Source organism: Podarcis tiliguerta, assembly GCF_965153285.1.
Source record: "Podarcis tiliguerta genome assembly, chromosome: 13".
Classification (NCBI taxonomy): Eukaryota; Metazoa; Chordata; class Lepidosauria; order Squamata; family Lacertidae; genus Podarcis; species Podarcis tiliguerta.
This window is the reverse complement of record NC_139546.1, coordinates 11,941,703-11,954,043: the sequence shown is the minus strand read 5'-3', so window position 1 is coordinate 11,954,043 and position 12,341 is coordinate 11,941,703.

Sequence of the window (12,341 nt, the reverse complement as noted above, 5' to 3'; positions counted from 1 at the left end):
GCTGCTGCTGTGCCGCCACTGCACGATTTCTGTTCTAATCCTGAAGCAAAGTTCTTAACCTGAGGTAATATTTCTTTGTTAGTGGAGTCTGTAACCTGAAGCGTATGTAACCCGAGGTACCACTGTATTTTTAAATCCCTCGTGAAAATGCACTAGGGTTTTTGCGTGCTAATTTTGCCTGTTTGTGCACAAGATTGTATGCAGTTTTGCCCTATACAGTGGTACCTCAGGTTACATACGCTTCAGGTTACATATGCTTCAGGTTACACACTCCACTAACCCAGTAATAGTGCTTCAGGTTAAGAACTTTGCTTCAGGATGACAACAGAAATCATGCCATGGCGGCAGCAGGAGGCCCCATTAGCTAAAGTGGTGCTTCAGGTTAAGAACAGTTTCAGGTTAAGAACGGACCTCCGGAAAGAATTAAGTACTTAACCCGAGGTACCATTGTATGTGCAAGAGTGGTCTTTGGTAATGTTGAGCCCAGAGCAAGAAACAAATTTGGCACCCACCCTAAACATTTCTTATCTTCACAATCTTTCTTATGACACAGTTTACCTCAGGTTAAAGTTGCTTCAGGTTGAGCGTTTTCAGGTTGTGCTCCGCAGGGACCTGGAAGTAACGGAATGGGTTACTTCCAGGTTTCGCCGCTCGCGCATGCGCACTCAAAATGACATCACGCGCATGCGCAGAAGCGGCGAATCGCAACCCGCCCACGCGCAGATGCACAGACGCGGGTTGTGTTCTGCTTAGGATGCGAACAGGGCTCCAGAACGGATCCCATTCGCATCCAGAGGTACCACTGTATATATATGGGGACGCAGGTGGTGCTGTGGTTTAAACCACAGAGCCTAGGGCTAGCCGATCAGAAGGTCGGCGGTTTGAATCCCCGCGACGGGGTGAGCTCCCATTCCTCAGTCCCATCTCCTGCCAACCTAGCAGTTCGAAAGCACACCAATACAAGTAGATAAATAGGTACCGCTCCAGTGGGAAGGTAAACAGCGTTTCCGTGTGTTGGCAGGAGCAGGGACCGAGCAAAGAGAGCTCACCCCGTCACGGGGATTCGAACCACCGACCTTCTGATCGGCAAGTCTGATCGGCGTCCCTTGAGAAAGGCTTACAAAGCAGCAAAAATATCTAAGAGGCGCACCACCGCAGGTAGCCCTCACGCTGGGCACAGCCAGGTGTAATCTGAGTTTTGGAGGGCTGGCCCAAGACATTTGCTGCCTGCATTGCACCCAAGGCCGGCCAAGTTATTTTGGCACAGAGGTAGAACGTCCCACAAACACCTCTCCCCCTCCGTGGTAGCAAAAATGGAGACTGACAGGCGCAACAGCAAAGGGGGCAAATCTCGCCAACACAGACATCATTGAACATAATTTAACTCACTTGGGAGCCTCAAGCTGCTATCACCATCCTAGCATAAATCTCTTGAAACCTGCCCTGCACTAACATTATATCACATTGACTGATTCACATCTAAGGCTGCAGTCAAAACCACCACCACCCTCCATTTACGTGACAGCAAGCCCCATTGAATTCAATCAGACATACAGTGGTACCTCGGGTTACAGACGCTTCAGGTTACAGATGCTTCATGTTACAGACTCCACTAACCCAGAAATAGTACCTCGGGTTAAGAACTTTACTTCAGGATGAATGTAAAGAAAAAGAAGGAACATTTTACCATACGTGGTGGGACTGGAAGAAGGTGAAGGGCTTCTGGGAAAGGATATATAATGAGATGAAAAAGATGTTGAAATATACGTTTGTTAAGAAACCAGAGGCTTTTCTTCTAGGAATAGCAGGAAATGAAATAAATAGAATGGACTGTAAACTTTTCCAATATGCAGTAACAGCAGCGAGAATATTATTGGCCCAAAAATGGAAACAGGAACAACTGCCGACGCTCTAAGAATGGAGAATGAAACTGATGGAGTATGCTGAACTGGACAAACTAACAGGAAAGATCAGATATATACGAGATCAAAAGTTCATTGAAGACTGGGGAAAATTTTCAGACTATCTGAAATGTGTATGTGATGAGCAAATAACGCTAGTGGGATTTCAAGAAGTTCTGTAAATGATAGAGGACCATTGTATTGATGAAAACTAAGTGTGTGAAGGTTTATAAAATGCAATATAAAATTAGGAAATGCGTATTTAAAAATTTGAATAATGGATAATTGTCAGAGAGGTTGAAGGAAGTCTAAAAGAGAAAATATGTGATAAATTTATAGTGGATACTATAAATGTATGTTGGAAAATTTAATAAAAAAATTAATTAAAAAAAGAAGAAGTTTACTTCAGGATGAGAACAGAAATCGCATGGAGGCAGCTGGAGGCCCCATTAGCTAAAGTGGTACCTCAGGTTAAGAACGGTTTCAAGTTAAGAATGGCCCTCAGAACGAATTAAGTTCTTAACCCGAGGTACCACTGTATTTAGGGTTGTGTTGTAAGCAGCATGATCTCACCACGAATGAATGCCGAGTTCCCAAACTGGGTTCTGCTTACATGCCGTCCCTGATTTCAGAAAGTCTGAAACCTTCTTCCAACTTTCTAGGGGGAAACCAAAGGGAGTGAGGCAGGTAAAGGTCACCTTGGAGCCTGTTCCAGATGGACTGTTTCCCTTCCTGATTACTTTGTTTATAATGTTTATTGCACTCTTAAAATACTTTTTTAAAAAAAGTAGGTGGCACTGTGGGTTAAACCACAGAGCCTAGGACCTGCCGATCAAAAGGTCAGCGGTTCGAATCCCCGCGACGGGGTGAGCTCCTGTTGCTCGGTCCCTGCTCCTGCCAACCTAGCAGGTCAAAAGCACATCAAAGTGCAAGTAGATAAATAGGTACCACTCCACCGGGAAGGTGAACGGCGTTTCACCAGAAGCGGCTTAGTCATGCTGGCCACATGACCCGGAAGCTGTACGCCGGCTCCCTCGGCCAATAAAGCAAGATGAGCGCCGCAACCCCAGAGTTGGCCACGACTGGACCTAATGGTCAGGGGTCCCTTTACCTTTAAGCTGCCTTGGAAGAATTGGAAGGATATAAATAACAGCTGTCAATCGATCCACCGTTCAATAAACTTGCCTCCATTTGGTGCAGATCCAGTCTTTCAAGGCAGGTTTGGGGAACCATTGGCTCGCCAGATATTGCTGTAGTACTACATTTCCCATCAGCCCCAGCAAGCATGGCCACTCACCAGGAATGATGGGAGTTGTAGTTCAGCAACATCTGGAAGGGCCCCACCCTCCCCAAGCCACAGACATTTCTGAACATTTTACTCCTCTGCTACAGTCTATCTCACTGTTATATAAATGTTAGGGTTTCACTGAGCTCAGCAGATCTGAAGCGCATGCAACGGTGTGGTTCTGGATTATGGTTTTGGTGCCCAGAAAAAGACATTGACAGCCGTTCTCCAAATGCCAGCAGAAAGCCTTGGATGAAAATGACAGATTAAATTATCATCAGGAAGGAGTGGGAGATGACTGGCACACCATTTCATGATTAATATCTTAGGAATGGCAGGTTAGCGCAGAGGTAGCTGCAAAGTTAACCCTTTGGAAGCTTTACAAAATGTAGAAAACTCATTTCTTGAAAGGTAGGAGGCCCTTTTCTGAACTAAAGAAGAGAAATGTCTGATTTTCAGGACCGAACCTTATTTGGGTGCAGCTTCTGTGTATATACCAGGGCTATGAATTTATGCTGTTCTGCACAAAAGCTATTGTGGCAACAGAATAAAATTATAACCCGATCAATGGCAGCAAAGAAAAGATAAGACACTTAGACCTAGTTCTCACAAATAGCAGGCAAGGTGCCTAAACAGTCGCACAAACTCAAAGTTACTGTTTTGTCCTGTTGGGGAAAGACAAAATAGTTGCAATGGTGTTGACATTTTAAGTCTCACCCCCCTCCCCCCAATAAATTGAAGCAGGGAATTGTGAATTTTTCATAAAGGTTATATTTCTGTGTTTCCTTGGGGGTTTATCCTTTCCACCCAGTGGTTGCCATGCATGCACCCAGGGGTCACACGCAGGGCCGGATTTAGGTTTGATGAAGGTAATTTATATGTCCAGCTGCCCTTTGCCAACAACAAATTGTCTCTGTTTTTTGTGTTGAATATATGCTGTATGGTAATTTATGGACCAAATAGGTCCATACACAACACTAAACACTGTTGCTGTATGTAGGTTTTATTTTATTTGCTTTTTATCTTATAGTTTGGGAAGGTACATCCAGGTTTTCTTTCCCTTTGAATTTTTTGGGGCCCCCAAGAGAGTGGGGCCCTAAGCTATAGCTTGTTTAGCTTACCGTGAAACCTTGGGTTGCGAACGTAATCTGTGACAGAGGCACGACCGCAACCCGCAGCGTTCGCAACCTGAAGCACAGCGTCTGCACTGGCGCGATTTAGCGCTTCTGCGCATGCGCGAGCAGCGAAACCCAGAAGTAACTCATTCCGGTACTTCCAGGTTTCCCACAGTCTACAACCCAAAAACATGTAACCTGAAGCGTCCGTAACATGAGGTGTGACTGTACAGTGGTACCTCCGGTTACATATGCTTCAGGTTACAGATTCCGCTAACCGAGAAATAGTGCTTCAGGTTAAGAACATTGCTTCAGGATAAGAACAGAAATTGGGCTCCGGTGGTGTGGCGGCAGCAGGAGGCCCCATTAGCTAAAGTGGTGCTTCAGGTTAAGAACAGTTTCAGGTTAAGAACGGACCTCCAGAACGAATTAAGTACTTATCCCGAGGTACCACTGTATATGTAAATCCAGGACTGGGTCACATGGAAGGCAACTCATAGACTTTGCTCTCTGGGTAGGGCTGTCATAGCAGGCTTCTAGTGCGAATTCTGTGCAATACCTTATCTATCCTGCACCTGCTAAGAAATAGAGGAAAGGGCACGGTTCGCAATTGTTCTCATGCATTCCAAGAGAGACCATCTATGGTATATGGGTGGAAGGCTAATGCAGGTCAGATCTTGAACTCAGTTATGCAGCTGAGTCAATACAGGAAATTGCACCCCCCCGAAAGCAGCCTTGATGCTGAACAAAGTTGTAAAAGGTTTCTATTTTAGGTATGCCTGCCCAACAGCAGAACTTAAACTCGACCAGCTTTCAGTTCAACGATTCAATTTAGCCAATTTTTTAAAAAATCTAATCGAATGCTTTCATTTTACCCTAAAATGTCAAAACCAGTTTCATTCCAGTCAGCTTGTTTGAGTTTTCATTAAAAAATACAAGCCGACACACAGGCTTTAAACAAACAAACAGAAACTGAGACTGAGACTTTTTTTTTTAAGATGCACATACTCAGTGGCGTAGCGTGGGATGTCAGCACCCGGGGCAAGGCAAGTAATTTGAGCCCCCTAACCCGTGGATTTGCGCCCCCTAACCTAACCCCCAGATGTTGCGCCCGGTGCGGCCGGCCCCCCCTGCACCCCCCACGCTACGCCACTGCACATACTTTAACAATTTATCTGGAGAAAAAGAATGAAACGAAGGGAACATGCTGGGTGTGTGAAAAATTACTGGATTGATTTTCCAGCAATTAGGAAATCATTTTCCAAAAATGTTTTATTAAAAGGGGGGCATCAATATACAGTGGTACCTCGGGTTACATATGCTTCAGGTTACATACGCTTCAGGTTACAGACTCCGCTAACCCAGATATAGTGCTTCAGGTTAAAAACTTTGCTTCAGGATGAGAACAGAAATTGTGCTCCGGCGGCACGGCAGCAGCAGGAGGCCCCATTAGCTTAAGTGGTGCTTCAGGTTAAGAACAGTTTCAGGTTAAGTACGGACCTCCAGAACAAATTAAGTACTTAACCCGAGGTACCACTGTAATTTCATCTGTATTTGTAAGCCATCGATTAATATGCAGCAGTCTGATTTTCTCGTCCACTACAATGGCATGGGTACTAAATTTCTATATTAATCCTCAATATTTGTCCTATTCAGAACCAGTCCCTGCAGTTGCACCCTTCAGCGGAGAGCAGGATTGAGCCCCGGGAGCTAACATGTCCACCCCCAGGGTGCTTCCAGGTGCTGTGAGTTACCAATCGGCCTCACCTGTGCAGCTGTGCCTTGCCTCTTCAGAATAAACTTAGGAAAGTCCCAGTCCTGCGAAGCCCTACCGGTCACAGGGCCTGGCTCCTGCAAGCACTCCTGACAAGTTGGTTCAGTTGCTGGACCGAGAATGTCCCATTCCTGGAACTCTGGAGAGCTGATGTGAGTCATTGTAGTCAATGCCAATCTAGACACCTGATCTTCAGTAATAAGCTTACTATGTTCCAATGACTAGCGAAAGGGCTGTGGACCAATATATTTCCCGGAAAGGAGAGTCTGTTCATTAGCTGGAGACATTGATTACTCTTTATTGAATGTCTGTGTGTCCCTGGTTGTTATGTTCCTTGACATAGCTGTCAACTTACAGATTTGAAAATAAGGGACCAGCAGCCAAAATAAGGGATTTTCAGAGCACAGCTATGCTGAGGCCCCCCCCCAGCCAAAGGCAGAAAGCCCAGCCAACAGCCAAGCGAAGCCTCAAGCGGTGGTTCCCACAGCGCAGCAACCCGGCAAAGGGGATGCAGCAAGGAAAACCACCGTCACCTCTCCGCTGGGAAGCGCTGAGCAAAGGCGAGTCCGCAGGCAACGCGGCCGATTTGATCGGCACAAGGCATGCAAGCTCCACCCCCCAGTTGTTCTTAGACTCCTTATTGGGTGAGCAACGCAGCCAAGCAACACAGTTGGCCGGCAGGGAGGGAGGGAGAGGAGCTGCTTCCTTTGAAACCCGGGAAATTTAAGGGACATCATCAGTTATGTACTGAAGTTCTCGCCCTGGCCACCAGGAGTATTGTGTATGTAGTTTTCACTCAGGTCCACGTCAGTTATTTTAGGCGGGAAACCCTGGGTTGTTGTTGCTACATTGTCGACAGCAGGCTGCCTATAAAAGCAGGCCGGCTGAGCTGTTTGCTGTTCAGTTCTGTCCAGCTTACAAATAAAGAGCTGCTTTGGAGAAATGGCTGTGTCGTCTGCTATGTTCGCCCACAACATCATCAGTAAGGGACAGCATCAGGACACAGCGCTGGGATAAGGGACTTTCCCGCCAAATAAGGGGCGGTTGACAGCTATGTTCCTTGAGGAAGTATGACAGTTGGTTCAAATAATTGCTGCACTCAGGTCTGCTGGGCTTCCAGGGTAATGAGTCTCGCCCCATGTTCTTGCCTTTATCTGCACAGTCAAGCATGTTTAAGGAGAGTCCTACTGTTCCACAGCTCAGTAAATGGTGTTGACAGTGGCTTGCTTCAGATAGGTTTGTGTTTAGACCCAGTGGACTCATTGGGCCACTAGATTTCTAGTTACTCTGGTTACTCATTGGCTCCCAGTATGTTTCCGAGCACAATTCAAAGTGTTGGTGTTGACCTCTCTCTCTCTCTCTCTCTCTCTCTCTCTCTCTCTCTTCTTCCCTCTCAGTCTCCACACCCCAGCCCCAATGAAGCACAGTGGACCAACACCAGCTGATGACATGGCTCCCCAAGTCAACACAAACTGTGGAAACTTCACATTGGACTTCAAGCATCTGGCATTGTGTGCCTCCCCATTCTTCCCCCAGACTCTGGGTCCTTGGTTTCCAAATGAGATGCAAAAGCTGCTCTCATCAGAAAAGAGATTTGGGGAGCCATGTCATCAGCTGGTGTTGGTCCACTGTGCTTCATTAAGTCCAGGGTCAACGTAGCCGTATACCAGGACATTTTAGAGCACTTCATGCTTCCTTCCGCAGACGAGCTTTATGGGGATGCTGACTTCATTTTCCAGCAGGACTTTGGCACCTGCCCACACTGCCCAAAGTATCAAAACCTGGTTCAATGCCCATGGGATTACTGTGCTTGATTGGCCAGCAAAATTGCCTGACCTGAACCCCATAGAGAATCTATGGGGCATTGCCAAGACAAAGATGAGAGACATGAGACCGAGCAATGCAGAAGAGCTGAAGGCTGCTATTGAAGCTTCCTGGTCTTCCATAACACCTCATCAGTGCCACAGGCTGATAGCATCCATGCCACGCCGCATTGAGGCAGTAATTGATGCCAAAGGGGCCCAAACCAAGTACTGAGTACATGTGCATGCTTCTACTTCTCAGAGGTCCAATATTGCTCTATTTGCAGTCCTTGTTTTGCTGATTTCATTTAATATTCTAATTTTCTGAGATTGTTAATTTGGGGTTTTCATCGGCTGTACGCCATGTTCACCACAATTATAACAAATAAAGGCTTGCCATATCTCGCTTTGCAGGTCATGAGTCTATCTCATATATTAGTTTCACTTTTTAAGTTGAATTACTGAAATAAATGAACTTTTCCACAATATTCTAATTTTCCAAGTTTCACCTGTATGAGTACAGTGGTACTTCAGGTTACAGACGCTTCAGGTTACAGACTCCGCTAACCCAGAAATAGTGCTTCAGGCTAAGAACTTTGCTTCAGGATGAGAACAGAAATCGTGCTCCGGCGGCACGGCGGCAGCGGGAGGCCCCATTAGCTAAAGTGATGCTTCAGGTTAAGAACAGTTTCAGGTTAAGAATGGAGTTCCAGAACGAATTAAGTTCTTAACCCGAGGTACCACTGTACTGCTAAATAAACTAGCTTTAGAAATTAGGAGACGCACAACATCGTATTTACCATCAATATTATGAGCGTGTATAGCATAGTGCCTAAAACTTAGCACAGTGACAATTTGCACGCTGCTAAGAATTGCAACCGCAACAAGTGTAGGAGGTGGGGCTTCCACAATCGAGTCTTCACGATGAAGGATGCGTTTTAGGTTCAGGAAGTCATGACCTCCCCTGTCTGAAATTCTGTGTAGGTGAAAACCAGGAGCACCAGCTGCTTTTCCCTAAGTTGTGATGAAAGCACTGGAAAATGAAGTGAAAGTTTCAGAGACACCCAGACAAGCTGTAACTCTGAGTCACCCATTCTAGCTGGTTTCTTCTGTGTCATGTGCCCGTAACTGGAATAGAGAGGAAGGATAACTCATGTTTGAATACCCAGGTCAGTGGTGTGGTGTGTGGCAGACACACCCTCAGGAACTCCAGCTTTCATTTCTACGGCTAGAGTAATTTATCCGTATGCCCTTGTTTCACCTCCTTTCAGCTCGTACATTTTTTGCATTCCAAGAGGAAACTGAGTGATTAACAAGATTTTAATTTTCGATGCAGAACATTAGAAAGCTTTGACAGCAAAGCTATACCAGCCTGAAAACGCTAATATCATAGCACAGATTATCTATAAAAACAGAAAAATGAAATGTATTTTTTACAATCTTTTTTAATCAGTTTTACACCATATATTTGAATTCAAACATTAATCACAATCATCAATATTTAGGATTTCCTGAATCCTTAGACTCCCCCCTCCATGGTTTCCATTATCAAACTTTTTCTACCGCGACATATATTTTCTCTATTTTCTTAAAATAATCCATTTTTACCTTAGTTTTTATTACAAGCGTTATTCAAATCCTGCAAAAAGTTTTTAGTTGTTTACAGTGTTCTCTTAAGTAAATTGTAATTTTATCCATACCTTATTAAAGTTTCTATCTTCCTGGTTTCTGATTTCCCCAGTCATTTTCGCCATTTTGGCGTAGTCCGTCATCTTCATCAAGCATTTGTCTCTGGTTGGGACTTTATCTTCTGCCCATCTCTGGTCCAGTAGTATCCACACTGCTGTCGCCGCATACATATATAATCATTTCTGCTCCTGAAAAATGAAAGGGGAGAGCGCAAAAAATGGTCTGAAGCTCAACATCAAAAAAACTAAGATCATGGCCACTGGGCCCATCACCTCCTGGCAGATAGAAGGGGAAGAAATGGTGACAGTGAAAGATTTTACTTTCTTGGGCTCCATGATCACTGCAGGTGGTGACAGCAGCCACAAAATTAAAAGTCGCCTGCTTCTTGGGAGAAAAGCAACGACAAACCTAGACAGCATCGTAAAAAGCAGAGACATCACCTTGCCAACAAAGGTCCATACAGTTAAAGCTATGGCTTTCCCAGTAGTGATGTATGGAAGTGAGAGCTGGACCATAAAGGCTGATCGCCGAAGAATGGATGCTTTTGAATTATGGTGTTGGAGGAGACTCTTGAGAGTCCCATGGACTGCAAGAAGATCAAACGCATCCATTCTTAAGGAAATCAGCCCTGAGTGCTCACTGGAAGGACAGATTGTGAAGCTGAGGCTCCAATACTCTGGCCACCTCATGAGAAGAGAAGACTCCCTGGAAAAGACCTTGATGTTGGGAAAGATGGAGGGCAGAAGGAGAAGGGGACGACAGAGGGCGAGATGGTTGGACAGTGTTCTCGAAGCTACCAGCATGAGTTTGACCAAACTGCGGGAGGCAGTGGAAGACAGGAGTGCCTGGCGTGCTCTGGTCCATGGGGTCATGAAGAGTCGGACACGACTAAACGACTAAACAACAACAACAAATCCTGAGCACCCGTAGCTAACACAAACCTCACCGATTCCATTCCCCCATCCTTAAAAATTAACTGTATTTTCGACAATCGTTTTCATGTCTCCAGCCTTCATGTCTGTCATCCCTGCTGTCCACTGGTCTGAGTTCACCTGAGCATCTTTCATCCATTCTTCCTGTTGCCTCTTGTGGACGTCTCTGTAAGCTGTGACAATCAGTTTGCCTGACTTGCTACTCTCTGTTGCAAAAGTCTTTTCATACATCTTTGTGCTTGCTTCGTGCTTCCGCATTTCGTCCGGATTTGTGGCACTAAGGTTGCCAAGACTGCTTTAATGCACCTTAACTGCACGAGCCTAAAGTTATGGTGTCCATCTGGATCCCTGCTGCAAAATAGCGACAGTCTGGAGGTGCTGTGGTTGGTTCAGCTGCAACCTAATCCAAGCAGGTTTGTGAATCCAAGCCCTTGCCTGCACATTGCACTAAGCAGCCTCGTTTTTATGACCAACCTTATTCTTGTGAATAATTTGTTCTAAGCTGCTTTTAAAATTGTGTTTTAAATTGTTGCAGCCTGCCTTGGGGTCCTTATAGTGAAGGGTGGGCAATGAATTGAAACAACAATAATAAATGCCTAGTAAAGGTAAAGGTAAAGGGACCCCTGACCATTAGGTCCAGTCGTGACCGACTCTGGGGTTGTGGTGCTTATCTCGCTTTATTGGCCGAGGGAGTCGGCGTACAGCTTCCGGGTCATGTGGCCAGCATGACTAAGCCACTTGTGGCGAACCAGAACAGCGCACGGAAACGCCATTTACCTTCCCGCTGGAGCGGTACCTATTTATCTACTTGCACTTTGACGTGCTTTCGAACTGCTAGGTTGGCGGGAGCAGGGACTGAACAACGGAAGCTCAACCCGTCACGGGGATTCGAACCGCCAACCTTCTGATCGGCAACCCCTAGGCTCTGTGGTTTAATCCACAGCACCACCAGTGTCCCATAATAAATGCCTAGGTTATGTAAAAATACAAATCTTTATTTTACATCTAAACCGGAGCCAGCATTCCATCTCCATTTTCCCCCCGGAGTCAATGAGCTAGGTGATATCCCTGTAGCACACACTCTAGGGCCATAATCTTGGAATTCTCATTTCTGTTGATGGTACACTTCCATGTATGGGAGCTTGTGTGAACAAGGATGTAGGTTAACAATATGGAATGGTGCTATTGCTAAAGATGAGCTTGGGCCATTTCCCCTCACTTCGGAGCAAGTTACTCTATGCCATGGCAAACTAAGTAGGCAAACTAAGGCCTAGGGCTGGATCTGACCCAATCACCTTCTAAATCCGGCCCGCGGACGGTCCGGGAATCAGCGTGTTTTTACATGAGTAGAATGTGTGCTTTTATTTAAAATGCACCTCTCAGTTATTTGTGGGACATAGGAATTCGTTTCCCAAAAAAAATATAATCCGGTCCCCCACAAGGTCTGAGGGACAGTGGACCGGCCCCCTGCTGAAAAAGTTTGCTGACCAAGAGGACCAGAGATACAAGAATAATTGTAGTAAATTTATTGAATATTTAAAGGAGAACTGTAAAAGCTTAAAGACACAAGCAGGACTAGAATAACACACCTTCAATGTAAAATAGTAGAGATATGAGAGTAAAATATGCGATAAAAATGTGATAAATATACCAACTGAAAGGAGGGAGGGAAATCAGGACTCGGCAGAGTCAAAGGGGATATACTGTGATTGTACGGATTGTTGGGAAAAGATCACCTAAAGAAAACAATAAAATTTTATTTTTTTTAAAAAAAAGAAAAAGTTTGCTGACCCCTGCTCTATGCTTTATGGTGATGGTTAATAATCAGCAGTTTCTACTGTTC